General features: G+C 40.5%; 2 protein-coding genes across 5 annotated transcripts in view; one reads left to right on the top strand and one right to left on the bottom strand.

The window, feature by feature from the left end:
• LOC134754728 (ecdysone-induced protein 74EF) overlaps positions 1-18,624 on the bottom strand; it is a 292,930-nt gene that overhangs the window by 201,291 nt on the left and 73,015 nt on the right. For all 4 annotated transcript variants that reach the window (XM_063691066.1, XM_063691068.1, XM_063691067.1 and 1 more), the window contains exon 2: positions 883-942. The gene's annotated coding sequence lies outside the window, so the exon portion shown is untranslated. The remainder of the gene's footprint in view (positions 1-882; positions 943-18,624) is intronic.
• Positions 1-18,624, top strand: part of LOC134754733 (U7 snRNA-associated Sm-like protein LSm11) — a 62,760-nt gene that overhangs the window by 32,348 nt on the left and 11,788 nt on the right. The window lies entirely within an intron of this gene.

Genomic DNA, 18,624 nt, shown 5'->3' with positions numbered 1-18,624 from the left:
CGAAGTATGTATATTGGACAAGTAGGGTTAGAAAATAAGTATTAAATCGGTACTTCTGTTGATTTGTAGGATAATATTTTATTTTTTACATTTTTAATTTTGTATAAGTACTTAATCAATTGTGTTATATGTATATGCTTTTTTTTTTACTTGAGGTAATACCTAAGTGTGAACTGCATCTTATATTCGTTTTTATGTGGATTTTTTTATGTAATTTTAAATTGTACGGATATATTTTTCTATATTTAAAATACATATGTACTTTTTTAATTTTTAGTCACACATTTTAGTGTATATGTTTTGTGTAAAGTGTTTAAATCCAATTAATTACATATATGTATGTATAAATATTAAGAAACTTACATCTATCTACGTACCTTTAAGCAGTCCGTCGAGCGACGTACAAAAGTACAGACAATAAAACAAAGTCAAGCAGGAAAACCCGCAAGATGACAGATGACAAATACGACATTGGAGTCATTATAACCATTCATTTAAAAATCGCATCGCAACATACATTTCTATAACGCAAGAATTGTGGCCTTAAACTTATTAAAATGTCATGTTCAAATTTGACGTTGACATTGTATGTTTTGAACGAATATTATTGTACCTTCAATTATGTATATATATCTTTATATCGTGTCGATTATATTACCTTCTATCTCATGACCAGGAAAAAAATCAATGTCAACGTCATAAGTAAAAAGAAAACACAATTCTTTTGTTGAAAAATCGCTTTTACGCAAAATTCGCATGTCGCTTGGCAGGCAGAAATTATTTAAAATTTTTAAAAATAGTAAAGTCATAGACAATGAAATAATATGGGTACAAACTTTGTGTCGTCGTGCTCCTTCACTGGGCGGTCTCTTAAAAACTTACATTTTGTCTCTGGTCCGTTTTTGTTCTAATGATGGAGCGGTCGTATTAAGAGCGCCATTACTGGAAAGAAAAAACATATATATTTAGGAAAAAGTATACAAAAAATCCTGGGTCTGCCGCGGACCAGGCCCAAACTCTCAAGCGGCGGGCCCAATGTCTCCATTGCAAGTTTGCGGCGCTTGCAATGTAGACATTGGGCCCGTGGTCGACCGACACCAAGAATTTTGTAAAGGAAGTGTCGATGTCGGTCCGGTTGATAGGTGTCTCAGGCGATCATAGGGCGGGCGCTTTCTTTGCCCAGAGAAGTCTGGCGGTGCAGAGGGGTAACGCCGCTAGCGTCCCTGCGACATTCCGGAAGGGGGTGATTTGGGGGAAGTCTTTTATATTTAAGGTTTAGGTTTAGGTTTTTTAGCATAAGATTAAATTGTACTTGGATTTTATTGCGAATGTGTTAAATGTAATGACTGTGTTTTAATTAAAAAAAACCTTCATTTAAATAACTAAATATACAATAAACCTAGTGTTGCTTTGGTGACGTTACCGGGACATGACGAGAAATCCCGGAGTTAAAACCCTAGTTTTCATATTCAGGAAAAATTTTGTAGTCTTAAAACCCCATGCAAATTTGAAGTAAAAAATAAATTAATTCCAAAATCCGTCAAAGATTATTAGATAAGCAATTTTAATTCAGCATTAACTAGCAACCCGCCCCGGCTTCGCACGGGTAGGTCAACTAATTTACACAAAACATTTACAAATTATACATATAAACCTTCCTCTTGAATCACTCTATCTTTAAAAAAAAAAACGCATCCGTTGCGTAGTTTTAAATATCTAAGCATACATAGGGACAGACGGACGGATAGACAGCAGTGATTTACCACATGCGAGAATTATCGCATTTTTATAAATACGAGTAACAAGTTCTAAGTCATAACTACATAAGGTCAATCAATAATCATTCAGAAATCTAATTCGGAACAAGTGTAGTATTGTTCTAATGAAAACTCAGTCGCCTACGCCGTTTTACGTTTGCTCGTTAGACGGCTTATTATAATCGCTAACAGACTCTGGGCCAGTAGGATATTAACCAGTACTGTCTATAGTGTTGTGTTCCTGCCGGTGAGTAAGGTTGCCAGAGCTCGAGGGAGAGGAGTGTTAGGGTCGGCAACGCGCATGTAACTCCTCTGGAGTTGCAGGCGTACATAGGCTACGGAGACTGCTTAACATCAGGCGGGCCGTATGCTTGTTTGCCACCGACGTAGTATAAAAAAAATATATTTATCCATTTAAGAAATCTACATGTGAAAAGAAAAGTTAACCCAAAAAAGGTAGACATCATGCCACATAGGACTCCCTAATAACTGTATTCCTCATCCGATATTGGATTGACACTTCCGATAATTTTAGCCATGTCGGGTCACCCGCCCGTCAGATGTCCGATAATTATTGTTTGTGTGTTCTCATACGAGTAGACATAATGTTTGTTGTAGTGTGTACTGGAGCAGGCGCGGGACGCTTCAGCGTTACAATTCCACCCTGCTACACACTGTGGATGTAGGATCCTACATCCGATACGGGATCAGACAATGTGAATAATACAAAAGGTAATCACGGTATATATCCCGATCAATATAAGTCTAATGTGAAAACGGTCTAACGCTGGCCAGTCCGTTCCCCCGACTCGCGAAGCGCGCGCAACGCCGCCTGCGCGGGCGCTGGCGGAAGCGCCCGCAAGGCTGCGCTCCTGACCTCGCCTCTTTGTCTATGATCTAGTCGAGGCCGAACGCTTGCGCGCTGCAAATGGCGTAAGTGCGCGGGAAATGCGAGTAGATAAGACGTTTACGGTGAGAATTTAGATGTTTTAGGGTTTCGGTATTTCGCTAGAAGAGATGCGCCTCAAATTGACCTGTCTAGCAAAGCAAGCACTAAAAGGGCCCACTGACTATCAGTCCGCCGGACGATATCGGCCTGTCAGTTGTTCGGAACTGTCAAATTTTTGTTCTAACTGACAGGCCGATATCGTCCGGCGGACTGATAGTCAGTGGGCCCCTTTAAGCAAAGTACGGTGTGCGGGCGAAAGGATTTTATTCGGCCCGCCGCGCGCCGCCGGTCCTTTGAAAAAATGTGTGTGGCCAGCGATATAATATAAATGTATTTTTACTATTTTGGCTCCTTACGAAGAAAGTGCCCATCGTTGCACTAAAGCGTCTTTGAGATGAGACCCATTTAAAACATTTTATAGATGCTCTTGAATGGCGCAAGAATCTTACATAAATCTACCTAGCCCCACAGTAAACTATTTAAGGCTTGTGTTGTGGAGACGACGATAAGATAAATATAATAAATAGATATAGATATATACTTAAATACATAGAAAACATACATAACTCAGTAACTAATATTTGTGATAAACACAAATAAATATCCAACCAGTGCCTAAACGCTATCGAGAACGTAACACTATCTAATATGCATCTCGCTCGTATACTGGCATATAAGCATAGGTCGGACAAATCATCGCAAAACCATCAAAAATCATTTATATCTCAAAATAAGACAAGATTTATTAAACTCGTATTATGTACAGTATTTTTGAATAAAATATCCAGTTTGAGAACAATTACAATTATTTTATTAAATATTTTGATGTTTTTTTTTTTTTAAGTAGTCACACTACTATATATAAATTAAAAACTGTAATAGATGTCATATATTAAAGAAAAAGTGACGAAGCCATCCAGTGGTGAAGGCCGGATTCATACCGGCGTCTTTAGAGCTGGTCAAAGACGCCTAGTCTTACTAAGATGGCATATAGTCGAGAAGTTCGGACGGGCACCGCCGTGGCGGGGTGGCCTAGGGGTTCATGGCGTTAGCCGCGATAGCTAAAGACGCCGGTTCGAATCCGGCCTTCATCACTGGAGGGCTTCGTCACTTTTTCTTTAATATATGACATCTATTACAGTTTTTAAAATATCCAGATTATACTCAAAACTGCAGTTCAAAATTGTTAATTTTTTTTATCCTGTTCCATAACATATTTATTTTTGCGATAATTTTTCCGAACTCTGTATATTAGTAGCGTGGGCTTGCCGCGCCGCGCCGCGCCGCTTCGCTTTGCGTTCGCGAGTGTTCGCCTACGTAAGACTCAGCGTTAGACAAATGAACAATGAAAGACCTAACTCGTGCAAGTGATATAAAAAACGGGCCAAGTGCGTGTCGGTTCACGACTATTCTAATAAAGACTACTTAGAATTCACTTTTAAATAATAAAAAAAACCTACGCTATTTGCCAAAAAAACAATGTATGCCAAAAATAGAGCTGGTACTCTTCAAACGGCTCGATTTCTATCAAACATAGCTAAGGAAAACTTCGCTTTTACGTAAAAAAACCGCATCGAAATCGGTCTATCCCTTTGAGAGCTACGATGCTGGACAGACATTCGCGTCAAACATATATCACCCCTCTTTTTGCGTGGGGGGGGGGGGGGGTTAACATCAAGCCGAACGCTATCCGAAAATACGTTGTAAGACTTGTAAGTTTCAGCGCGACCGAAGGTTCGGCAGTTTTTTGGCCGACGCTGAACCTTAGGCCGAAACCGGAACAGAAACTTCGGTCGGACTCGGACACCAGAACTTAGTTTAAAAGTGCTTGTTGCTAGGCCTATTTGAATAAAGAATATTTTATTACAAGCTTTTATTTAACTTGCAATGTACCTATGTAAGTATGTATGTAACATGTTCGCGGACACGAATGCTATAGCATTCGCGTTGTTTTTTGTTTCCCTTGGCCTGTGATACATGACGTTAATAACTGTCCGCGAACTGAACTGTTAACCGGCAACGCATAGGTTATTTGATTGTATTTAAAATAAATTATTTTACACCATGCATGAAATAAAGCACCAGATGATTAATAGAGAAACGTACTGTCCGCGCGCGAATTCCGTGCACGGCTGAGGAATGTTAGGAATGTTGGGCGTCATGACAGAGTGGTGTCATTTTGTACGTACGGTCGCGGCGCACACCCCCCCACTTCCTCGACCTCACACTTATTGCAATGGATTAAGGTGAAGAAATGTACACATATTTATGAACTCGACTGTACCAAAATTTCCATATATTTTTCGATCCTTCCATTCAGATAGTAAAATAATAAAAAAAAACTTTATTACCAAGTAAGCGCGAGTGTAGATCATTTTGAACACATCACCCGCTCAGATACTTTGACTGCACACGTGAGAAATCAATCTCGTTTTTCGTACATTTCTTTACAAAGAAGAAATTTCCATATCTCAACAAATACTCGTACATAATTGAAGTAATATGTTTTTACCATACTTTTTATTACTTAAATGTTACATTTTTAAATAAATTAATGTGCTAAACTTCCAAACAATGTCTTACAAATATTTTACGTGACAGTTAACTCCATATAAAAACGGACTGTTATAGGTCATTAGGGACTATCACTCGACGCGAGAGGTAGTCATTTGTCCCATCTAGAAACAACTTCACTGATCACTATTGAACTGTATCCCGTTGCAATAAGATCCAAGATAGTTCAGTATCGGAAACGATGGTCAAGCGCTCAAAGAAAACGTGGTCTCAGTGAATGTCGCGGGACTTCTCCAGTCGGCCTCGTGACGTCGCGTCGCCGGCATTGCCTTGTTCGTATCGGGTCCGTTCATGTGAGATGTAACCAAAGAGTTATTGATCGACATGGCCAGTGAAAGTCAAAGAAATAAACTTAGAATAGAATAGAAGATGCTTTATTCAAAAACGCTTAATTTAAACTTAATTTAAACTTTTGACAGCCGTTCGAAACAAATGGCGCTGTATTTGTATTTGTGGTCACTAAATTGTCAAACGTCAACTTTTGACAATCAGTTACTGCATAATGTACGTAGCCATGCAATCTTGCGTCGCAAGTTTCTCGCGGCGCGCCATATCTTTTGTTATTTTCAAATTTTCTGGCTTTACGCCCCGTCTTAATTAACCTTTTTTCTGGTGTCTTCAATAAGGATAAACGCGCAAACCTTTACGTAGATTGCGCAGCAGTTGTTTAAAAACAAAACATGTATTATATAATTTATATATATCGTCTTCTACGAGCCTTAAGGGGCCCACTGATTACCAGTCAGCTGGACGATATCGGCCTGTCAGTTGTTCGGAACTGTCAAATTTTTGTTCTAACTGACAAGCTGATATCTTCCGTCGAACTGATAGTCAGTGGGCCCCTTTATTAAGCTTACTGTGGGACTTTGAGGACATACCGGTTTGTGTTGGATTGTCCTTTAATATTTATTTATTGACAAAACAATCGCGATGCACCGCTGGCTCCATCTCGCGCGCCGCCGTCCCGGCCTCGGCTCAATGCCGCGCGTGCGTTTCCTGATATGCAATTTTCAGAGCGCGCCTGCGCAGTGCCATCGTCGCAGCTGATCGTTTGCGGACCTTACGGCTACGAAATAAGAGCTACCGGTGGTCAATTGTGTTGCTGAGACAAATTGTTCGGAACAAGAGATTCCCTTTTATGTGTCGAAGAACTTCGAAGCAAAATCTTTGGACAGGCTTTTAATAGGCAGATAAGCGAATGTTCAATTATTTTGCTTTCATTCAGAATATAGCGGTTAAGGGTACATTTCATCTACTTATTGAGTCCAAAAAAACATTACGTGTTTTGTTTATTGGCAAACTTTTTCGATATCTATTTTTAAAATAATCAAGATTGTATAGTTTATTTGAAGTACAATCTCACTAATCCGGCACTAATGCTGACACATGAGAGCCGGATTACTGGAAGTTAGAGCAAATCTGCATATTATTGATGTGTTTTTTAGTAACGTCGATGAAATACAATTTACTAAAAATTCTACTCTTATGTGGAACTTCGCCATTTAAAAAGATATTGAAATGCGATAATGTAAGCACACATAGTAAAATAGGACATAAAAAGATCATTTTTATTCTAATTTTAGTGCCGGAGCAACCGGACCATCGAAGTGCCGGATTATCGAGTCACTGTAGTTGTTATTTGCGTTTGCTAAAAAAACCTTAAATTCTTTGCAAATGTGATGGCAGACATTGTCAAGGGCAAACATTGTAATGTATGGTAGTTTTCCATCTTGTCTACACTATCTATAAAATTTGGGTCTGTACGAGACGGTATATCAGAAAATGTATGACATCAGTTAAAGGGTCACAATTAAATGTCAGTACAGAACTTACCTTGTACACAAGCGTTAACGGTATATGAACAAATATTTAAGATGTAGCAGTTAAAAGAGTGGAAATACAGTTTCTTATTTTATATTTAAAATATGTTTCATTAGTGCCTAACATATTTTTGGTCCATCCGGCTCGAAGGACCAAAAATATGTTAGGCACTAATGAAACAGTTTTCACTATCTATAAAATTTGGGTAAATGTTTTCGTTATAGGCATTTGCCGCGAATGCAGAGGACGCTGGTCCGATTCCAGCCCTGGGCACTGGAGGCCTTGGTCACTTTTTCTTTCGTACATGATAGTGGCCGTTGTATTGACATTTCTGACATCAAGGTCCATCGATAGACAGTTAAGAGTGTTGCTGATTGTACCTAATACCTGGGCACTGGAGGCCTTGGTCACTTTTTCTTTCGTACATGATAGTGGCCGTTGTATTGACATTTCTGACATCAAGGTCCATCGATAGACAGTTAAGAGTGTTGCTGATTGTACCTAATACCAGGCGTGGCTCATTCCGCGATTCGTCGCGTCGCCACAAGTACATGCGGCCCACACCAATTTTGGTGTCTAGCCATAGTAGTTGCCGCGCACCGCTACGGAACGGACGCCTGTTCGCGCTTGCGCCACCTAGCGATCATATCTGTCGTAATAGACGCGTACCTAATCTTCTGTACCTAGTAATAGTACTATTATTTATTCTGTGCTAATACCATATGAAATACGGCGTTACGTGAATCAGATTTCCTTTGGCATGATTGAACCTTAGGAGCCCAGAGCCAGAGTTTAGGTCTCCGTTGTATCTCAAGGTAACTTTTAATTTTTTAAATGGTCATTAAAAGCAAATTATGTATTGTTTTGTTAACCTCAAAATAACCTCTAATATTTAATAGGTAGCTGAGAGCAGATTTGCGTCATTTGTACAAAATCGTGAGATATCCAAGGAAACTCGGAACTCTGTGTTAACTGATCGCAATTGTATAGACAACCTTTTGATTCCCGTTTATTTAATTTATTTATTAAATAAAATTTAATTAATGTACACACATTCAGTAACATATCAAAGGCCAATATAGAGGTAGACCATGCTAATTCAGAATGGCAATTGTAATGATAAAGTGTAGGAATGACATAAAATTTCTATGAAAATATGTGGTTTTTATTGACACTCCCACACTTTGTTCTATTGATGTCGGTGCATAAGTTAGCTTACACTGTTAAAAGTCCCCGGCAAGCTCGGCTGAATTTCACCTTCGCATACAAACGGACTTTCGTCCTCATTTTAAAACTACGTGTTGGATTGTAATAAAACTTTGTACATACAATGACATGAGGTATATCTAGGTCTGTAATTAGTTTATATAGCTCTAGTATATAAAACAAAAGAAATAGAGCAAAAACAAGTTTAGTATGAAAAACAAATTCGCTGTATTTGTTTTACTATTGTATCTGAGGCTACATAAACTAATTACAGACCTAGATATACCTTATCCTATTGTAAGTACAGAACAATCTAGCTAGTCGTTATGTTGAGAGTGTAACTACGTTTGTATGAATAACCAAGCTTGCTTGTTTTAGTCGAAAATTTCAACTGCGTTCTCTAACAAATAGTAAAGAAAAAATAATTAAGTATTATTGAATATTTTGATTTGTGTTTACATATATATAGTTCGTTCTCAAATTTAAACAGTCAATAATACTTTATATCGTGAAATGGAAGGTTACTTACTGTTTTCCCATTGTTCTTTTTTTGTAAATACATATATGTGAAAACTGTTGAGAAGCAATTCTTCCAGTGGTTCAAATCCACTTATTTAACCACCTTACCACCGCCACAACCACTTACATTTCCGACGTTACAAATAAAGATGAATACTTAATTAAACCAGTGACCCGCAACCGCACCAAAAAACTGCATTGTGCAATAAAGGAAGACGGAACTGCGAACCTAAAAAACGGGACGAAAAACTCCCGGAACTGTTTCGACCTCGCTCTCACCAAGGGCGGCCCTTTATCGCGCGATAAAAACACAAACAAGACGATACGATAAATCGGATGACAAGGTCTCGGCCCTTAGACGCAGATTCGAGCAAGGCCGCTGATAGCGATGTTATTTAATCAATTGATAAGGCGTCATCGTATTATGGGTTTGATTCACAGGAATATAACGTACAACTTGTACAAGATTGCTGTCAAATATCAAAAGCGAGAGCAAAATCGGAATGCTGTCAAGTGTCATTGAAAGTGTTGAATTCAAAGATAATATTTATGATTGCGCAAATGAAGGCAAAAGCTTTTAATATTTGACAGTCAATCTTGTCATCATTGGCCTTTTCGTCCATAAATCGTCTGCAATAGACGAAAAGGCCAATGATGACAATATTGACTGTCAAATATTAAAAGCGCGAGCAAAATCGGAATGCTGTCAAGTGTCATTGAATGTATTGAATTCAAAAATAATACTAATGATTGTGCAAATGAAAGCAAAAGACTTTAGGGCCCCCCACCAACTAGAAACGGTCCGACGATGTTAAAAAGGCCACCTCAGGCAAACTCCATCAAGCGGTGAGGGCTACGGGAGATCGAAACAAATAACAGGAGCTGCAAAACCAAGTGGTCACAATCCTCAGTAATGAGGGACCGACAAAGAAGAAAGCGTAAATTATTTTGCTTTTGTAAGAGTATATTCGAAGATATAATCACCCAGCGACCCTTTTCAGTCCGCTGGGCGCTGACCTTACGTTTTGGTACATTCAAGCGGTCCGCGGTCGCTATGAAGCTCAAAACTACTCAAAAGTAGTACTACCTATACCTACTACTATGTTCCAATTATATAAGAATAATAAATTCTTTATTTCAGGCCAGTTTGGACAGTCAGGACTTACAATATTAGAGTAAGTACATCTTAACCTAGGTCTCACAGTTTTTTTTTTGGGTCTTGGTACACAGGACCATGAACATCCCATCCCATCTTTCTGCTATCTACCAGCGATGCCGGCGATACATTTGAGAGGCGATTCTTTTCCTCATTATGGCATGAAAATCGTCCATTCATGCTTCCGCAAACATGCCTCACGCACTGCAAAAGCGCGCCAGTCCCAACAGCATCCTGAAGCCATTATTGAACTGGACACGCTGACACATCGCCGGTTCTATTTTTTGCTATCGCTACAACAATCGTTTTCAAAAACTCGTCTGGTAAGTAAGAGTGTCTCAAACCAAGGGTAAAAAACATTAGGAACACTCTTAATTTGCCATTTGTGGGCCTTATGACATTGCAATAAGATTGAAAAACGGTCAATTACCAGGGTCCATTAAAGTATGCGTATTGCGCTGTCCGCACTAAGCTATACCTGTAAATATTGGGTTAGTGAATAGGTGAAAACTATACCCCAATACGTAAAAAGTACCTGCTCCAAAATATCGGGACAACGCGAGAGACAGTGAAGAAGGACAAACGATTGTCAACGGCATTTTAGATTTGACAGACGATCTTTGACAATAGAAGCGGAAGCGCGTGTAGGTCGGGGCCGCCAGCGACTGCAACGAATCCATCGGACACAGTGACCTCAGCGCGGCCTTGGACTTGGGCCCGTGACCACTGTTGCGTAGACGTTGCATTCAGAGCTGACATAACTATGGGCAGTTACGAAGAACATTCAAGTTTCAATTTCTTATCTTCCCTGAGCCAGAAGGCGGAAAATCTCCTTATATGATCATGTTTTTCTAAGAGGCGTTGATATTCGTAGACGTGGAAAAAATATATGTAGTTCTTGACTATATTACCTTTAATAACATAGCTTCCGATACACGAATTATGACACTTCGCTCGATACAATTAATTCCCAAAGTAACCTCTAACTCGGACTTTTAATCAAACTTTACTCGGTTATTTATTATGTAATACTATAAACAAAAAAAGAAAAAAAAAAAACAATCTTAACTTAAATAGTAATTTCATAGCTTTCGAATTTCGATATTGTAAGGTAACGTTTTTAAAATAAATAAAAATCGACAAAATTCGATCAAAATTGATACTTGGCGCGCATGATCTTTCCCGTTCTTTCTTGCGAAATGTGACAATGACAGCGGCAATCCGATGGAACGGCCTTAAGCTGATCTCTCTCTTCAACATATATTTTTTTTATCCCTTGATGTTTTCATAAGCGATGTTTAAATCTGGGACCGAACGACTGTCCGTCTCTATTAATTCTGGATCTGCAACGAGTCCATTGGCCACAGTGACCTCATCGTGGCCTTGGACTTGGGCCCGTGGCATATAGTATACAGTATTGATTTTCAGTGTGAATTTCATTCGATATCATGACGTACACGTTTGCGTTAAGCTTCATTTTGTATGGGATACCTACTGAGTTTCCAAAACGTCCCGCTTGGCGCGCTGTTGAAAATCCCATACAAAAATAAATATCACGCAAACGCACGCCACGCTATCGAATTAAATTTACACTAGGGTTTCTGTAAGCGTAAATTAATAGGCAATCAATATTTATAGACCGCGACCCAGGCGCAAATATCGTCAGTCATCGCCTCCCGGGCCAAAACTCGTATAGCGGTTAACGGCTATGTATGATGAACCCTCGTGAACGTCAGCTGCCGCTCCGTTGGTGGGTTGAGGAATGGCAGCCACCGAAACGCGTAACACGGTCTTTCCACCGCGATACAACAGGCTGACGATTTATTTTTATTAACAATACCATCTAAACTATCATCTGACAAAGTATCAAACGGGAGGCGATGACGCCGATGACTGAAAATAATTTTCTTTTTTACATGTTCATGTGACCAGCTGACGGTCTTTCCACAGCGATAGAATCAGCTGACGATTTTGTTTATTCACAATAGCATCTAAACTATCATCTGACAAAGTATCAAGCGGGAGGCGATGACCAAATTTTTTTCATAGACTTTATTTGCTGCCATTCCTGAACCCACCAACGGAGCGGCAGCTGACGTTAACAATGATCATATATTTCTGGTCGGGCTTTAATAACGCCTATTAGTCTTGATGACATTTATCATATCAATTTTTTTATCATAATTCCATATCATATAATAAAGGCTTGCCTCAGATTTCAGTTATCATTACTATCTCTAATCTAACACCAGAGATAAGGGCCCCGAATACTGACCTTCCCCCTTGGACTTGGCCTTAACGAGGCTCCATTGAGTCATCTACTCATCCATCGACCGCCATTACAAGGCCGAGTCAATAAATTTGAGGGCATACTAATCAAACATTTGTACGCTAGTGTGATGCGTGGCTTGCGTCGGTAAACAGCCGAATACACGAGTGTTTATAGTAATGGTCTCTATGAGAGCAAAGATAGATATAACTATGGATACAGTCTAAGTAAAAAACGTGCCTCGAAAATCAATGATTCTCGATCAGATTGCGCGACTACCTTTGGCCTATTCTCGTATAGATGGCGTTGACGGTTTCGTTTGTTATTTAACAATTTTAACGCATGTCAGTGAAATAACAATTTGAAAGTGCTTGTTGCTAGGCCTATTTGAACAAAGAATATTTAAAAAAAAGAACAGGTCAAAATCGCATAAAAATAATGAATGTAGTAAAAAAAAAAATATTTATCCATATATATATTTTTTTTTTTTGATATTTTTAATTTTAGTTTTAATCGTGTGTCGATAGATGGCAGTGAATTTATTGTGGCTGCAAAATTTACTATGACAGTACCGCGTTATCCTTATCATATTATATCCTCTTTGATGGCAGTAACTGTCCTTGTAGTAACTGTACAGTAACTTCCTCCAAGTATCTCTTGGTTAGACTTAATTAATTGAAATAAGTATTTGGCAAATATTAAATTTTTGGTACAAGCTTTTATCCAGACATCGGATCTTAGGTGGGAAATTTTAATAACACGTACATTCCTGCGTCGATGAATGAAATGATCGATACTTTCCCCTTAATGATGGGCTCGTCAAGTCACATCAGCTGTTCACCAAACGTCAGTCAGTTGGTTACCGGAACAGTGACGTAACGATGTGACGCTCTGCGCTCCAGATACCGAACTCTCGATTTCGATCGGTCACGGGCAAGTGACGCTTCTGGTATATCACTCGATTGTTCGTGCCGTGCTCAACTCGCGACTGTCTAAAAGTGTTAAGGGGTCCAGTGGGTCCACTGACTATCAGTCCGCCGGACGATATCGGCCTGTCAGTTAGAACAATTGACAATTCCGAACAACTGACAGGCCGATATCGTCCGGCGGACTGATAGCCAGTGGGACCCTTTAGCACGCTGCGACTTTTTGCAGCGATGCAGTCGCAAATTTCCGCTGCTCATACATATACCCTCGCACACGTAAACACGATTCTCCATCGCTACTGTCGCGACACAGCATAGATACAGCCGCGATTCAGTATCAGTTGAGCCGTTATATTGTATCGATACAGCGATGTAAGTTAAATTTAAGAGTTTTAGAGCAAATACTGGAGCAAAGTAGGCACAATTTGCGGTACGGTTAATTGACATTGTCAGATGACAATTGTCAGCGTGATGAAATAGATCTCAGAAAATAATTAGGCTTCAGTGCTTAAAATTGTAATTGTTAGATGTTAACTGACAAATTTGTGTTTAATATATTACAAGATCTTTAAACATTGACAGCGATGACAAAATTGTAGATTAAGATACTATCACTAAATATGTAAGATAATATAATCTTTGCCGCCCAGTATTTAGTGAACCGGTTTTAAATTAAAACATAACTTTATGCTACTTCGAATAAAAGCTATAACATACCACGCTTCACGCCCACGGAAACCCACATGAGAAGTATCTATCTCAAGGTCGATTCATAGAAGGTTTTATGCAGTTTTTATAACTGTAAGTGTAAGGCCTGAGTGGACGCTAGAAGCAGAGCGTTCGGCGGGGCGTGCAGCGTGGCGTCGAGCTCACAAGTGATTTGAGCAGCGTGCACTAAGGCCGCTCCTATACGTTTGCATCTGTTTAACATGGACGCTGCATGCCCCGCCCCGCTGCACGCTTAACTCGAGCGTCCACTCAGGCCTTACACTAAGCCTTTTTTGGTTGTCGCAGCCAGTATCGGCTATGCATGAAGTAAGAATAGCAATTAGAGGAAATAACCAAACGGTGACGCCTTGTTTGTAATTTTCTGTACAAAACAGTGCCGATTTTTGCGGCGGAGGGGCACGTCAAATGTATACGTAACGTAAAAAAAGCCTTGTCAGATAAACGTCAGTCCATTTATTGTGTATGACCATTGGCCGAATATTTTCGACTGAGGGGAACGCCTGTTAATGGCTACTCCGTTTGGTTATATCCTCTAAACGGGCCCACTGACTATCAGTCCGCCGGACGATATCGGCCTGTCAGTTAGAACAAAAATTTGACAGTTCCGAACAACTGACAGGCCGATACCGTCCGGCGGACTGATAGTCAGTGGGCCCCTTAAGGAAGAATCTATACAAAGCTTTTAGAATAATCGTAGCTCTTTTTTCGATGACAATACGATTGCCAAAAATTTTATTAGCAATCTAGAGGCCTTTCTCTAGTAAATTCATCCGTAATTTGATTTCGTGACTCGCTCAAAAGGAAAAAATCACGAACATGGCCAACATAGGTCTAAAAGGCACCTTCTTCTTTCTAGGGGCTATATAAGGCTCTAAATGTATCACTGCTACCATCCCTGATCTATTGTGATCGCCACCTAATACAACTCTCGATCCAAACCTGCAACTTCAAACAGCTGCACGTACCCTAAAAATTTCTGAAAATTGTAGCGCGCGGCGCTGGCGATTCTCGACGTGAAAATTAATCTATGGAAGCAACTATTACTTTTATCTGTCACTTGGGAAGTGAGTGCGGGAAGTGGGGATCCCAGCGGGGGTGACAAATGTCGTTGTCGTTCATTGTCACCTGCGGTAGTTACGACAACTGGGTCAGGGTCGTGCGTAAACGGTGTCAAAGTCAAAGCCGAGTTCGGAGCCTACGAAAACCAGACCACGACAGACTCCGTCGACAAAAGCGGGACAACTTTGAACCAACAACAATGGTGGATGGAGGATGGAGACCGGACTGATCCCAATAAGGCCTAGTTTCCCCTTTGGGTTGGAAGGTCAGATGGCAGTCGCTGTCGAGTGCTTACGTTAATTCTTGGGATTCCTTGTCAAGCGGACCCCAGGCTCCCATGAGCCGTGGCAAACGGGATAACGCGAAGAAGAGGTGGATGGAGGACGGGATAGTGGACGTCTACCGACCCGTGTACTTCACACCAGGTCACCGGCTTTCGTTATACAAAGCGCAGGTTCGACCACATATGGAGTACTGTTCTGATCTCTGGTCTGGAGCACCGAAATACCAACTTCTTCCACTCGACTCCATCCAACGTCGGGCAGTTCGTATTGTTGGCGATCCCGATCTCACAGTCGGTTTGGAACCTCTTAGCCTTCGGAGGGTTGGCTCTCTGTGCGTGTTCTACCGTCTGTACAATGGGGAATGTTCTTAAGAGCTTTTTGATCCGGTGCCACCGTCACGTTTTTACCACCGCACCTCCCACCAAAGAAACAAAGCTCATCCTCACATTCTTGACACGTGGTAAACCAAAAACAAGCGGGCATCTCGCTCGTTTTTGCCCAGAACGTGCAAGTTGTGGAATGAGCTACCTTCTGAGGTGTTTCCCTTGCGCTATGACATGGGGTTCTTCAAGAAGCAGGTATTTAGGGTTCTCAAAGGTGGGCAACGCATAAGTGGCTCCTCTGGTGTTGTTTATGTCCATGGGCGGCGATGACTGCTTCCCATCAGGCGGCTCGTCTGCTCGTTTGCTTCCTATTACATAAAAAAAAAACCCCGCGGGGTGGACATTGTAAAGACTAGACAGACAGACACACAGGCGCCTATTATTAGGAAGGCGGAAAATCGTGCAGAACGGAGAACCTTGGTGCACAAAATAACGACATGTGTGGTCGCGATCATCAGTCATGAGGAAACGAGGATCTTGATAATTTCCTCCTCTATCGCTCTTGCATATTCGAGCTATAGAGGCAGATAAAGAAATTTAGTTTTACGCAAAATAGGCGCCGGTCGTCGAGTTACGGAAACCTTTTTTTTTTTGTTAACGGAGTAGGCGAATGATGTTACGCACCGTCCCCCCCGGGAGTTACGGAAACCTGCCCGTGCTACTACAATACGATACAATATACAATACAATACGGGGCCCTAAACCGGCCGAAAGACTACAGAAAAAACTGCGCACATGCATTGCAAGCGAGTTTGATTCGCGTGCGTTCAACCAAGTGAAAGTATGATATGATACTTACACGCACTGCAATCTTAGCTCATGCGATGGATTAGATTCGCTATCACAGTTTACGAGAAAAACGGTCATTCAACTTAACCCTTTAAACGCCATAACGTCATAAAAAGGGTCGGCAACGCTTAAGTGGCTCCTGTGATGTTGCTTACGTCCATGGGCGACGATGACTGCTTCCCATCAGGCGGCTCGTCTGCTCGTTTGCTTCCTAATAACATAAAAAAAAACCCCGCGGGGTGGACATTGTAAAGACAGACAGACACACAGGCGCCTATTATTAGGAAGGCGGAAAATCGTGCAGAACGGAGAGCCTTGGTGCACAAAATAACGACCTGTGTGGTCGCGACCATCACTCATGAGGAAACGAGGAAAAGATCCTGATAATTTCCTCCTCTATCGCTCTTGCACATTCGAGCTATAGAGGCAGATAAAGAAATTTAGTTTTACGCAAAATAGGCGCCGGTCGTCGAGTTACGAAAACCTGCCCGTGCTACTACAATACAATATACAATACAATACGGGACCCTAAACCGGCCGAAAGACTACAGAAAAAACTGCGCACATGCATTGCAAGCGAGTTTAATTCGCGTGCGTTCAACCAAGTGAAAGTGTGATATGATACTTACACGCACTGCAATCTTAGCTCATGCGATGAATTAGATTCGCTATCACAGTTTACGAGAAAAACGGTCATTCAACTTAACCCTTTAAACGCCATAACGTCATAAAAAGGATCGGCAATGCTTAAGTGGCTCCTGTGATGTTGCTTACGTCCATGGGCGACGATGACTGCTTCCCATCAGGCGGCTCGTCTGCTCGTTTGCTGAATATCACATAAAAAAAAAAAAAAAACCGGCCAAGTGCGAGTCGGACTCGCGCACGAATGGTTCCGTGCCGTTACGCAAAAAACGGCAAAAAGCCCCACTTAAATATTTATTTTATTCTGTTATTAGTATATATATTTGTTGTTATAGCGGTAACAGATACATTATCTGTGAAAATTCTCTCTAGCTATCACGGTTCATGAGATACAGCCTGGTGACAGACGGACACAGACAGCGAAAACTTAGTAATATTGTCCCGTTTTTACCTAACAGGAGCAACAAATTAAACTGGAGGCTGTACGCCTCAAACTGACCACCATTTGTTCAGCAACTTTTTAAAATTATGAAATTGTACCTTTTTCATACTAATTAAATATTATTTTCAATGTACGCTGCCATCTGTGTGTTTGACGTTGCTTGTCACCCTTTAAACATAACAAATTTTGCAATACATTGCGTCTTAGAATAAACTTTAAAGTGTAATGAAAAGCAAAACACAAGTTATTTTTAAAAGTTGCTGAACAAATGTTGGTCAGTTTGAGTACAGCCTCCAGTTTAATTTAATGCTCCTGTTACAGGAAACACCCGGTATATTAGTAACTTTTAGTTTCAATATCTGACTCGAATCCGTTTTCTAAATTTTATAAAAAAAAATACAATGTCAATATCCAGATTATCCAGGGAGGAAAATGGGGACTACGTTTGTACTTACGGAGAACCGGTCGTCCCCTTTCCTCTTAAATATAGGTTGTTAACGAATGTTTACAAACACGAGAGTAGGCTAAAAACGACCTTGAACAGTACTTATGGAATGGACCTGTACTTAAAAAAAACTGTGACCGTCGACCCCAAGAGAAAGCAAATGTACGAGCGGCCTTGAGTAAGGCCGTGCTTAACTGAAACCGATCTAAACAGAACCTTATTATCGGTTATGTAACGTCCAAATTAGATCAACGTATGACGACGCTGGAAAAAAAATATGAATTGATACTAGACGCCCGATTTTGGACTTTATCTGCGTGTAGATTGAGTTTAAATTTGAATGGTTGTCAGTATGATAGGTAGGCTGTAAGTGAAAGTGACATGACGTTATCGCGGTAGCGAGTCGCGACTCGCGCTCGCGTTTAAATATCAACCTTATTCATATTAAATTACAGTCTCATTTTGATATAAATCGAGTGAAGGTGTTTGATACTTGTTATAGTGAATGTATCAGGTTGCTTTTTAGCTTGTGACGTCACGTGACGTAGAAATTGGATTGTGTTGTGGTTGGGACTGTTGTGCATTCTGTGTCGATAAATACGTTGTCTCTCTTCCAAATTCATGTTTGTTGTTGAATTTGTTCTTTTAAGATAATAGATCCTTACAAAAAAGGA

The sequence above is a fragment of the Cydia strobilella genome, chromosome Z, assembly GCF_947568885.1.
Source record: "Cydia strobilella chromosome Z, ilCydStro3.1, whole genome shotgun sequence".
NCBI lineage: Eukaryota > Metazoa > Arthropoda > Insecta > Lepidoptera > Tortricidae > Cydia > Cydia strobilella.
The sequence above is the reverse complement of the archived record's forward strand: the minus strand, read 5'-3'. Positions and strand labels throughout refer to the sequence as shown.